Source organism: Mustela putorius, unplaced genomic scaffold, assembly GCF_011764305.1.
Source record: "Mustela putorius furo isolate JIRA1106 unplaced genomic scaffold, ASM1176430v1.1 tig00000238_pilon_pilon_pilon, whole genome shotgun sequence".
Lineage (NCBI taxonomy): Eukaryota > Metazoa > Chordata > Mammalia > Carnivora > Mustelidae > Mustela > Mustela putorius.
In genome coordinates, this window is record NW_025421324.1 from 600,552 (window position 1) to 614,662 (window position 14,111).

General features: G+C 37.1%; 1 pseudogene; it reads left to right on the forward strand.

The window, feature by feature from the left end:
* The first annotated feature begins 11,221 nt into the window (after positions 1-11,221).
* On the forward strand, positions 11,222-12,846 carry LOC101688001 (annotated as a pseudogene).
* The last annotated feature ends 1,265 nt before the right edge of the window (positions 12,847-14,111 follow it).

Genomic DNA, 14,111 nt, shown 5'->3' on the forward strand with positions numbered 1-14,111 from the left:
ATATCTTCAAAGGTAAAAGAAACAAAAGTGAAAATGAACTTTTGGGACATTATCAAGATCAAAAGCTTCTGCACAGCAAAGGAAACAGTCAAGAAAACAAAGAGACAACCCACCGAATGGGAGAAGATAGTTGCAAATGACAGTACAGACAAAAGGCTGATATCCAGGATCTATACTCAAACTCAACACACACAAAACAGATAATCATGTCAAAAAATGGGCAGAAGATATGAACAGACATTTCTCCAATGAAAACATGCAAAATGGCTATCAGACATATGAAAAAATGTTCATCATCACTAGCCATCAGGGAGATTCAAATTAAAACCACATTGAGATATCACCTTACACCAGTTAGAATGGCCAAAATTAGCAAGACAGGAAACAACGTGTGTTGGAGAGGATGTGGAGAAAATGGAACCCTTTTACACTATTGGTGGGAATGCAAGTTGGTGCAGCCAATTTGGAGAACAGTATGGAGATTTCTTCAAAAATTAAAAATAGGGGCGCCTGGGTGTTTCAGTGCATTAAACCCTCTGCCTTCGGCTCAGGTCATGATCCCAGGTCCTGGGATTGAGCCCAGCATCGGCTCTCTGCTCAGCAGGGACTCTGCTTCCTCCTCTCTCTGTCTCCCTCTCTGCCTACTTGTGATCTCTGTCTTTCAAATAAATAAATAAATAATCTTAAAAAAATTAAAACCAAACATTTAAAAAAAGAAATTTAAAAATAGAACTTCCGGTTTTGGATGCAATTGTAAATGGGATTGACTCCTTAATATCTCTTTCTTCTGTCTTGCTGTTGGTGTAGAGAAATGCAACTGATTTCTGTGCATTGATTTTATATCCTGACACTTTACTGAATTCCTGTATAAGTTCTAGCAGTTTTGGAGTGGAGTCTTTTGGGTTTTCCACATATAGTATCATATCATCTGCGAAGAGTGATAATTTGACTTCTTCTTTGCCGATTTGGATGCCTTTAATTTCCTTTTGTTGTCTGATTGCTGAGGCTAGGACCTCTAGTACGATGTTGAATAGCAGTGGTGATAATGGACATCCCTGCCGTGTTCCTGACCTTAGCGGAAAAGCTTTCAGTTTTTCTCCATTGAGAATGATATTTGCGGTGGGTTTTTCATAGATGGCTTTGATGATATTGAGGTATGTGCCCTCTATCCCTACACTTTGAAGAGTTTTGATCAGGAAGGGATGCTGTACTTTGTCAAATGCTTTTTCAGCATCTATTGAGAGTATCATATGGTTCTTGTTCTTTCTTTTATTGATGTGTTGTATCACATTGACTGATTTGCGGATGTTGAACCAACCTTGCAGCCCTGGAATAAATCCCACTTGGTCGTGGTGAATAATCTTTTTAATGTACTGTTGAATCCTATTGGCTAGTATTTTGTTGAGTATTTTTGCATCTGTGTTCATCAAGGATATCGGTCTATAGCTCTCTTTTTTGGTGGGATCCTTGTCTGGTTTGGGGATCAAGGTGATGCTGGCCTCATAAAATGAGTTTGGAAGTTTTCCTTCCATTTCTATTTTTTGGAACAGTTTCAGGAGAATAGGAATTAGTTCTTCTTTAAATGTTTGGTAGAATTCCCCCGGGAAGCCGTCTGGCCCTGGGCTTTTGTTTGTTTGGAGATTTTTAATGACTGTTTCAATCTCCTTACTGGTTATGGGTCTGTTCAGGCTTTCTATTTCTTCCTGGTTCAGTTGTGGTAGTTTATATGTTTCTAGGAATGCATCCATTTCTTCCAGATTGTCAACTTTATTGGCGTAGAGTTGCTCATAGTATGTTCTTATAATAGTTTGTATTTCTTTGGTGTTAGTTGTGATCTCTCCTCTTTCATTCATGATTTTATTTATTTGGGTCCTTTCTCTTTTCTTTTTGATAAGTCGGGCCAGGGGTTTATCAATTTTATTAATTCTTTCAAAGAACCAGCTCCAAGTTTCGTTGATTTGTTCTATTGTTTTTTTGGTTTCTATTTCATTGATTTCTGCTCTGATCTTTATGATTTCTCTTCTCCTGCTGGGCTTAAGATACCTAGGAATAAACCTAACCAAAGAGACACAGAATCTATACTCAGAAAACTATAAAGTACTCATGAAAGAAATTGAGGAAGACACAAAGAAATGGAAAAATGTTCCATGCTCCTGGATTGGAAGAATAAATATTGTGAAAATGTCTATGCTACCTAAAGCAATCTACACATTTAATGCAATTCCTATCAAAGTACCATCCATCTTTTTCAAAGAAATGGAACAAATAATGCTAAAATTTATATGGAACCAGAAAAGACCTCGAAAAGGGATATTGAAAAAGAAAGCCAACGTTGGTGGCATCACAATTCCGGACTTCAGGCTCTATTACAAAGCTGTCATCATCAAGACAGCATGGTACTGGCACAAAAACAGACCCATAGATCAATGGAACTGAATAGAGAGCCCAGAAATAGACCCTCAAATCTATGGTCAACTAATCTTCGACAAAGCAGGAAAGAATGTCCAATGGAAAAAAGACAGCCTTTTCAATAAATGGTGCTGGGAAAATTGGACAGCCACATGCAGAAAAATGAAATTGGACCATTTCCTTACACCACACACAAAAATAGACTCAAAATGGATGAAGGACCTCAATGTATGAAAGGAATCCATCAAAATCCTTGAGGAAAACACGGGCAGCAAGCTCTTCGACCTCTGCCGCAGCAACATCTTCCTAGGAACAACGCCAAAGGCAAGGGAAGCAAGGGAAAAAATGAACTACTGGGATTTCATCAAGATCAAAAGCTTTTGCACAGCAAAGGAAACATTAACAAAATCAAAAGACAACTGACAGAATGGGAGAAGATGACATATCAGATAAAGGACTAGTGTCCAGAATCTATAAAGAACTTAGCAAACTCAACACCCAAAGAACAAATAATCCAATCAAGAAATGGGCAGAGGACATGAACAGACATTTCTGCAAAGAAGACATCCAGATGGCCAAAAGACACATGAAAAAGTGCTCCATGTCACTCGGCATCAGGGAAATAGAAATCAAAACCACAATGAGATATCACCTCACACCAGTCAGAATGGCTAAAATCAACAAGTCAGCAAATGACAGATGCTGGCGAGGATGCGGAGAAAGTGGACCCCTCCTACACTGTTGGTGGGAATGCAAGCTGGTGCAGCCACTCTGGAAAACAGCATGGAGGTTCCTCAAAATGTTGAAAATAGAACTGCCCTATGACCCAGCAATTGCACTATTGGGTATTTACCCTAAAGATACAAATGTAGTGATCCAAAGGGGCACATGCACCCGAATGTTTATAGCAGCAATGTCCACAATAGCCAAACTATGGAAAGAACCTAGATGTCCATCAACAGATGAATGGATCAAGAAGATGTGGTATATATACACAATGGAATACTATGCAGCCATCAAAAGAAATGAAATCTTGCCATTTGCGACAACATGGATGGAACTAGAGCGTATCATGCTTAGCAAAATAAGTCAAGCAGAGAAAGACAACTATCATATGATCTCCCTGATATGAGGAAGTGGTGATGCAACATGGAGGCTTAAGTGGGTAGAAGAAGAATAAATGAAAGAAGATGGGATTGGGAGGGAGACAAACCATAAGTGACTCTTAATCTCACAAAACAAACTGAGGGTTGCCGAGGGGAGGGGGTTTGGGAGAAGGGGGTGGGATTATGGACATTGGGGAGGGTATGTGATTTGGTGAGTGCTGTGAAGTGTGTAAACCTGGTGATTCACAGACCTGTACCCCTGGGGATAAAAATATATGTTTATAAAAAATAAAATTTAAAAAAAATAAATAAAATAAAATAAAAAAAAAATAGAACTTCCCTATGACCCTGCAATTGCACTACTGTCTATTTACCCCAAAGATACAGATGTAGTGAGAAGAAGGGCCATCTGTACCCCAATGTTCATAAAATCAATGGCCATGTTGGCCAAACTGTGGAAAGAACCAAGATACCTTTCAACGGATGAATGGATAAGGAAGATGTGGTCCATATACACTATGGAGTATTATGCCTACATCAGAAAGGATGAACTTTTACATCAACATGGATGGGACTCAGAGAGATTATGCTGAGTGAAATAAGTCAAGCAGAGAAAGTCAATTATCATATGGTTTCACTTATTTGTGGAGCATAACAAATAACACAGAGAACATAGGGAGATGGAGAAGGAAGTTGAGGGAAATTAAAAGGGGAGATGAACCATGAGAGACTGTGGACTCTGAAAAACAATCTGAGGGTTTTGAAGGGGCAGGAGGTGGGAGGTTGGGGGAGCCAGGTGGTGGGTATTATAAAGGGTACATATTGCATGGAGCACTGGGTGTGGTGCACAAACAATGGATTCTGTTACACTGAAAAGAAATTAAGTAAATAAATAAATAAAAAGAAATGATATAGAAACTGAAATAAATAAATAATAGAACAGATCAATGAAACCAGGAGATAATTCTTTGAAAAAAGATTTCAATACAATTGCTAAACCTCTCTCCAGACTTACCAAGAAAAAAAAAGAGAGAAAGGACTAAAATATATAAAATCACAAATGAGAAATGAGAAATAACAACCAACACCACAGAAATATGAATAGTTATAAAAAAATATATTATGAAAAACTATATGCCAGCAAATTAGACAACTTAGAAGAAATGGATAAATTTCCAGAAACATATAGAATACTAAAACTAAAACAGGGAGAAACAGAAAATTTGAACAGACAGATAACCATCAAAGAAATTGAGTCAGTAATCAACACACTCCCCACAAACAAAAGTCCATGTCCAGATGGCATTACAGGTGAATTCCACCAAATATTTAAAGAATAGTTAATACCCATTCTTCTCAAAGTATTCAAAAAAAAAATAAAAGAAAGAAAGAAAGAAAGAAGAAAAGAAAGGAAAACTTCCAAATTTATTCTATGAGACCAGCACTACCCTGATGCCAAAATTTGATAAAGACTCCATTAAAAAAGAGCACTAACTATATAGGTCAATATCCCTGATGAACATAGATGAAACAAGTCCTCAAGAAAATACTAGCAAACCAAATTCAACAATACATTAAATAAATCATTCACCACAATCAAGTGGGATTTATTCCTAAATTGGAAGTGTGATTCAATCCTCACAAATCAATCAGTGTAATAATCACATTGATAAGATACAGGATAAGAACCATATGATCAGATATGTCGTATAAAAAATAAAAAATTTTTTAAAAAAGAACCATATGATCATTTCACTAGATGCAGAAAAAGCATCTGACAAAGTCCAACATCTATTCATGATAAAAACTCTCAACAAATTAGCTTCAGAGGGAATGTACCTTAACATAATCAAAGACCATCTATGAGAAACCCACAGTTAACATCATCCTTAATGGGGAAAAACTGAGAGCTTTTCCCCAAGATCAGGAACAAAACAAAGATGTCTCTTCTCACCACTTTTATTCAACATAGTACTAGAAAGTCCTAGCCACAGCAATCAGACAACAAAAAGAAATAACAAGCATCCAAATTGGAAAGGAAGTAGTAAAACTTTCACTATTTGCAGATAACATGATATCATATATGGAAAACCTGAAAGAACAACAAAGAAAGAAAGAAGGAAGGAAGTTCTATCAGCTAGAACTGATAAAGCAATTGAGTAAACTTGCAGGATACATAGTCAATGTACAGAAATCTGTGCATTTCTAGACACCAATAATGAAGCAGCAGAAAGAAAAATTAAGGAAACAATACCATTTACAATTGCACCCACAATAATAAGATACCTAGGAATAAATCTAACCAAAGAGGTGAAAGACCTCTGCTTTGGAAACTATAAAACACTGATGAAAGAAACTGAAGAGGACACAAAGAAATGGAAAGACATTCTATGCTCATGCATTGGAAGAACAAATATTGTTAAAATGTCTGTACCACCCAAAGTAGTACACTTAATATTGTTAAAATGTCTGTACCACCCAAAGTAGTACACTTAATGCAATCTCATTCAACCAACAGCATTTTTTTACAGAAACAAGTATAAACAATCCCCAAGTTTGGATGAAACCACAAGTCCCCAAATACCCAAAGCAACCCTGAAAAAGAAAAGTAAAGCCCAAGGCATCACAATTGCAGATTTCCACGTTCTATTACAAAGCTGTAGTGATCAAGATAATATGGTATTAACACAAAAATAGATGCATAGATTAAGAGAACAGAATGGAAAATCCATAAATAAACTCAAAATGATGTGGTCAATTAATCTTCAAACAATGCAGAAAGAATAGCCAATAGGAAGAAGATAGTATCTTCACCAAATGGTGTTGGGAAAACTCGACAGCAAGATTCACAAGAGAGAAACAGGACCACGTTCTTATGCCAAACACAAAAATAAATTCAAAATGATTTGCAAATGACACCTTCAATAAGGGTTACTATCCAAAATACATAAGGAACTCATAAAACTCAACATCTAAAAAAAAAAAAACCAACTTAAAAAATGGGCAGAAAACAAGAACAGATGTTTTTGCAGAGATAAAGATGACCAACAGACACATGAAAATATGCTTGACATCATTCATCATCAAGGAAATGCAAATTAAAACTACAGTGAAGTATCACCACTTACATGTCAGAATGGCTAAAATCAACAATATGAAAAACAGCAAGTATTGAGGATGTGGGAAAAAAGGAACAGTAGTGCAATTTTGGTGGGAATGCAAACTGGTCCAGTCACTCTGAAAAACAATAAGGAGGTTCCTCAAAAAGTTAAAAATAGAGCTACCTTATGATCCAGCAATCACACTACTGGGTATTTACCCAAAGAATACAAGAACTAATTCAGGGGGATACATGCAGCTCTATGCTTATAGCAGCATTATTTACAATAGCCAAGATATGGAAGCAATCCAAGTGTCCTTCAATTGATGAACGGATGAAGAAGATGTGATACTTTACCTCTTTGGTCAGGTTTATTCCCAGGTATCTTATGGTTCTTGGTGCTATAGTAAATGGAATCGATTCTCTAATTTTCCTTTCTGTATTTTCATTGTTAGTGTATAAGAAAGCCACTGATTTCTGCACATTGACTTTGTATCCTGCCATGTTGCTGAATTGCTGTATGAGTTCTAGTAGTTTGGGGGTGGAGTCTTTTGGGTTTTCCATATAAAGAATCATGTCATCTGCAAAGAGAGAGTTTGACTTCTTCATTGCCAATTTGGATACCTTTTATTTCTCTTTGTTGTCTGATTGCTGTTGCTAGGACTTTAATACTATGTCGAACAAGAGTGGTGAGAGTGGGCATCCTTGTCTTGTTCCTGATCTCAACGGGAAGGCTGCAAGCTTTTTCCCATTGAGGATGATATTTGCTGTGGGTCTTTCATAGATAGATTTGATGAAGTTCAGGAATGTTCCCTCTATCCCTATACTTTGAAGCGTTTTAATCAGGAATGGATGCTGGATTTTGTCAAATGCTTTTTCTGCATCAATTGAGAGGACCATGTGGTTCTTCTCTCTTCTTATATTAATTTGTTCTATCACATTGATTGATCTGCGAATGTTGAGCCATTCTTGTAGCCCAGGGATGAATCCCACCTGGTCATGGTGGATAATCTTTTTAATGTGCTGTTGGATCCTGTTTGCTAGGATCTTGTTAAGAATCTTAGCATCCATAGTCATCAGTGATATTGGTCTGAAATTCTCTTCCCTATGACCCTGCAATTGCGCTACTGGATATTTACCCCAAAGATACAGATGTAGTGAAAAGAAGGGCCATCTGTACTCCAATGTTTATAGCAGCAATGGCCACGGTCGCCAAACTGTGGAAAGATGCCCTTCAACGGATGAATGGATAAGGAAGATGTGGTCCATATATACTATGGAGTATTATTATGCCTCCATCAGAAAGGACGAATACCCAACTTTGTAGCAACATGGACGGGACTGGAAGAGATTATGCTGAGTGAAATAAGTCAAGCAGAGAGAATCAATTATCATATGGTTTCACTTATTTGTGGAGCATAACAAATAGTATGGAGGACATGGGGAGATAGAGAGGAGAAGGAAGTTGAGGGAAATTGGAAGGAGAGGTGAACCATGAGAGACTATGGACTCTGAAAAACAATCTGAGGGTTTTGAAGGGGCGGGGGGTGGGAGGTTGGGGTACCAGGTGGTGGGTATTATAGAGGGCACGGATTGCATGGAGCACTGGGTGTGGTGCAAAAATAATGAATATTGTTATGCTGAAAATAAATAAAAAATAAATTTTAAAAAATCTATGACAAAAAATAAAAACATATAGATTTCTGATTGGAGAGAATTAATGGATAAAGACATCAACTCTTCCATAATTTGCATTTTTAAATGTAATATTCAAAAAAAAGCATTTAAATTAGCATTAATTTAAAGCATTTTTTTGAAGTTATTACTAAGAATGTCCCCTATCATGTGGTAAATACATGATTCAATTGGTAGTGATACTAAAAACAGGAAAGATTGTCCTGGAAGGCAGTGATTTTTGAATACAGGCTGAAATTTAAAATATGAAAAAAGGGCATTCAGAATAATAGGAAAAAAGAAGTCTCATTTATTGAATGATGCTGAGATAATAGTTTAACTACTAGTGGGGAGAAATTAATTTAGATACTTTTTCACCCCATGGGAATTTTCTATTATTGATTGATTGATTGATTTTAGAGAGAAAATGGGGTAGGGGAGAGAGGCAGAGAAAGAAGAGAGAGAAATTCAAGCAGACTCCCCACTGAGTGTGGAAACTGACCTGGGGCTCAATCTCACAACCCTGAGAACAGACCTGCACCAAAACCAAGAGTTAGACACTCAACTATGCCACCCAAGCACCCATGAAATTTCAATTTTTTTTAAAAAAACTAAGTTAAAATAAATTTTCATAAAGAATATGCTAGTAAATATTTATTAAAAGAATGGATTTTACATCATTAAAAGTTTAAAAGTTACCAAAAAATATAAAAGATAGAGTTTGTTATGACTACATAAAAGTTTGTGTATGCATGTGTGTAAATCATTTTTTAGAAAAGACAGACTTTAATGGAAAATGAATTGAAGGAAATATTTCCAGAAAACTCAACAGAGGTATTATCCTTAAGATATAATGAAATTTTTTAAAAAAGTTATAGAGAAATCCATACAGTGAGCATTTGAAAAACATTATTTCATTTAATACTGTAAGTTTCACATAAAGACAAAAGAGAAAATTAGTAAAGAAGCACGTAAGTGGAAAATAAATCCTTGAAAATCTCAAAGTTCAAAAAAAGAAAGAAAATGTCAACAGTCACTCAACAGTGAAGTGAAAACTGAACCAAAATTGAAATACCAATTTTTACTCACTCTATTAATAAAGACTTTTAAATTAAAATTCTTAATTTGGGATGTGATGAAATGGATGGATGGGGTGACATAAACACAGTCCCAAGCAAACTTGCATATCTATGTATACATAAAGTGCTACAGTGCATCTATGAAGCAACACTTTAGTATACATCAAGAGCACTTAAAATACACATATTTTCATACAGGGGCAGAATAACTTCTTGAAAAACAATGTGGCAATATCAATCAAAATCTTTGTTTTTCATTTCACACCCCCATTCACTCAGAAATTACCCTATCAATTACCCTATAAATAAACTTACACATATGCATAAAGATATATGAACAGTACAGTTAGTACATAATTTTTTACAGTTACAAAATCCTGGAAACAAACTGAAAGTCAGTAGTTCTTATTAAATTATCAGATATCCATGTGGAAGAAAATCATGTACAGTGAGGCATATCTAGTTTGCGATATGGAGCAGTCTCCAAGATAATTAAGTAAGAAAGAAAAGGAAAGGAAACAAAGGCTATAGGCTATGTTTAGTGTGCTAACATTTGCATTTGTCTTTTATAAGAAAAATAAACATATATTCTTACTCATGCAAAAACTATCTCTGGAAGGATTCCTAAGAAACTGGGTTACTGGCTGCCTCTGGTGAAAAGGAAGGGATTTAGGAGACCCAAGCATAGAAGTCTTACTGTCTGTTATTTATATATTTTTAAAATTTTATTTGACTTCCCTATGACCCTGCAATTGCACTCCTGGGTATTTACCCCCAAGGATACAGATGTCGTGAAAAGAAGGGTTATCTGTACCCCAATGTTTATAGCAGCAATGGCCACGTCGCCAAACTATTGAAAAAACCAAGATGCCCTTCAATGGATGAATGGATAAGGAAGATGTGGTCCATATACACTATGGAGTATTATACCTCCATCAGAAAGGATGAACACCAACTTTTGTAGCAACATGGACGGGACTGGAAGAGATTATGCTGAGTGAAATAAGTCAAGCAGAGAGAGTCAACTATCATGTTGTTTCACTTATTTGTGGAGCATAACAAATACCATGGAGGACAAGGGGTATTAGAGAGGAGAAGGGAGTTGGGGTAAATTGGAAGGGGAGGTGAACCATGAGAGACTATGGACTCTGAAAAACAATCTGAGGGGTTTGAAGTGGCGGGGGGTGGGAGGTTGGGGTACCAGGTGGTGGGTAATATAGAGGGCACGGATTGCATGGAGCACTGGGTGTGGTGAAAAAAATAATGAATACTGTTTTTCTGAAAATAAATAAATAAATTTTTTTAAAAAAATCAAAATATTACAGAAAATAAAATGTTAAGATGGCTATGTTCTTTTTATGTATCACTTCTGTATCATTTTAAAAATTCTACTTAAAGGAAATAATCTGAAAATAAGATAGCGGTGAGTCAATTATGGTACAGCCAAATGTAGAAATATAAAATAGTCGTCCAAATTAAGATTCTACCTTACTTTTAATGATAATGGAAAAATTGTGGTTTATTTATTCATCCATGCCATAAATTTTTACTGAATGCCTACTTTATGTCCTAGAACACAATACTAAAATACAAAGGCAAGATACAACATTATCCTCATATAATGATATAAACTGCTTAAATATAAAATGGAAAAATGGAAGGAAACCAAATATTAATAGTTGTTATCTACTAGTAAGAAGATTATTCTTGATATATATGTATTTGAACATGCTTATTAGATAGACAAGGGTAATGATAAATGGTTATTCCAATCCTTCTGTTTAGAAAAAAATTTGGCTTGTTTTATTACTCTCCTGTGGAATATTTCCAGGAGAAAAAAAAAAAAGCCACACATGAAAGAAACGATCATTGGTGGGAGAGTGCGTTATGAGGACCCTGAGCTGAACTCTCAAATGCAGTCTTCTTCCTATTTCAGTTTTATGGACAGACACTGAGAACGGAGCACCTATATCACGGAGACCTCCACTAGAGTTACCAAACGTTCCAGCCTCCAGATTCCCACTTCATCCTGATGGAGCTCAGAGGCATTCATGAGTGGCAGTACTGGCTTTCCCTGCCCCACCTCTGCTCTACTTCTTAGCTCTTTGTGCCAACCTCCTTGTCATGGTCACCAACCAACATGAGGCCACACTGCACACGCCTATGTATTCTGGGCCTACTGGCGGTTGTGGACATGGGGCTGGCCACCACAATCACGCCAAAGATCCTGGATATCCTCTGGTTGGATGCCACGGCCATCAGTTTCCCTGAGTGTGTTGCTCAGATCTACACCATCCACTGCTTCTTGTGCATGGAATCTGGTATCTTCCTCTGCATGCCGGTAGACAATGGAGTCATCTGTCACCCCCTTCCATAGTCACGGAAGCTTTGTGATCAAAACCACAGGATTTATGGTGCTCAGGAATGGCCTGTTTACTACCCCAGTACCTACACTGGCTGCCCAGCAACACTACTGATCCAAGAATGAAACTGATCACTGCCTGTGCTCTAACTTGGAAGTCACCAGTCTGGCTTGTGATGACATCACTGTGAACAAATTTTATCAACTGATTTTAGCATGGGTCCTGATTGGGAGTGATATGGCCCTGGTTTTTTCTTCTTATGTATTAATCCTTTGCTCTGCAATCCAGTTGAACTCACCAGAAGCAATGTCAAAGGCTCTGGGTACCTGTAGCTCCCACCTCATCCTCATCCTCTTCTTCTACATAGGTATCATTGCACTGTCTGCCAAACACCTTGCAGAGAAAAAGATCCCCCTGATCCCTGTACTCCTTAATGTGCTGCACAACGTTATCCCCCCCGCACTCAATCCCATGGTCTATGCACTCAGGATTAGGGTTAGGGTTAGGGCAATTTGAAGCAATTTGATAAAATTTACTTAAATGTTCATAAATATTCATATTCTTTTATCCAGTAATGCTATATTTAGAAAAACATCCAAAGGAAATAGTCTAAATGTAAGCAAAAATTTATCCAAGAAAATTCATTAATACTAATAGAAAATGAAAACTTTGTATAAATTAACTCTAACTTGCACATATCTATGTGTTTTACATGTCATTTTCATAATATGGAAAAGAAAATAAATAAATGTCTATTTTAGAAGACAGAAAACAGTTTAAATTCATACCAGATAATCTCAATAATAATAATAATAATTAATTAGTTAATCATTAACAAGTGCTAAGTATTTCTCATAGGCCAAAGAACTGAGATACACACACACACACACACACACACACACACAATCTAATTTAATACTCACAATAACCCTGTGAGGTGCAAACAGTATTATTCCCAATGTATAGCTAAGGGATCTAGGCACTGGGGGTTACAGAACTTGTTCCACCAGCTATGATTCTACTCCTTGGAAGTCTGATTTCGAAACCTTTGCACTCTTTTCCCTGTTCCTCTTGCTCTGTTCCAGAATCTCTACACGATCTTAAGGAACTTGTGAAAGCTCACTCTGCTTCAATTCTTCAAGTTAAAGTAGTAATAATCATGGCATTTTGTTGATTCACAAAGTCACAGCATGCCATGACAAGCAAAAGAGATAATAAAGAAAACAGGCTTTGAGATATGATATACACAGGGAAAAACTGATCTAATTATGCAGCAAAGTTTTCTTTCTAGGGAAGAAAATAGTCCCAGAAAATGCCCTAGAAAAGTAGCTACAAATAACCAGTTAAATCTAATTTAAATTTTATCATTTGCCCATCTAACAAAAATGTACACTTTTGGGGGTACCTGGGTGGTTACGTGGGTTAAGCCTCTGCCTTCAGCCCAGGTCATGATCTCAGGGTCCTGGAACGGAGCCCCACATCAGGCTCTCTGCTCAGCAGGGATCCTATTTCCCCTCTCTCTCTGCCTCCTGTTCTGCCTACTTGTGATCTCTATCAAATAAATAAATAAAATCTTTTTTAAAAAATATACACTTTTGAGTATAAGAACGCTGATCCATGTTCGTTTTGTACCTTCTCTAAGCCTAGTACAGGAACTCCGCACATGACAGATGCTTAATACTTGATTCATGATGTGGCTGGTCAGCAGTATAAGTTAGTCTGTGGACCTGCGTATCAAATATCCTGGACCATGATATGAAGAATGACCTCAAAAAGTTTGCATGAGTCCACCTTGGAAGTCTTAGAAGACTGCTCAGAGCTTAAGCAACGCCATGAGCTCATCCTACCAGAGAAGTGAGCACTGGGCAGGGCAGCAGACCTGGGCAGAAGTCAGTCCATATGTGGGACAAGCCATCCTAGGAGTAATGATTGAACACTTACTCAAGAACAAAGACTATAAACTTTCTCCAAAAGGAGCTATTACTTCACCCTTGACCAACAATGGCCGCTGATTCAGACTGAAGCACTCCTCCAGTAAGAAAAGGTATGCAAGAGGCAGTCACAGAAAAGGGCTTGAACTTAAGCCAACTTCCACTGTTTCTACCCCCAAAGGAGTAGGGTAATAACATCTAACCTTAAAGACTTCTTTACAGTTTGCAGAACACTTTCCCACAATGGATCAACTAATTTCATGTAGTCTTCACAGCAGCCTTCTTAGTTAGGAAACATAGTATACTATTAACCCTTTTTCACAAAGAAAAGGCACTCAGGTTGAATGATTATACAAGTTCATCAACTAGCAGATTGTTGGCAGCCATGAAGGCGTGGTCGAGGGCATTGCACCACTAGGTTAAGGTTTGAACTAAGGCCGGCCTAACAC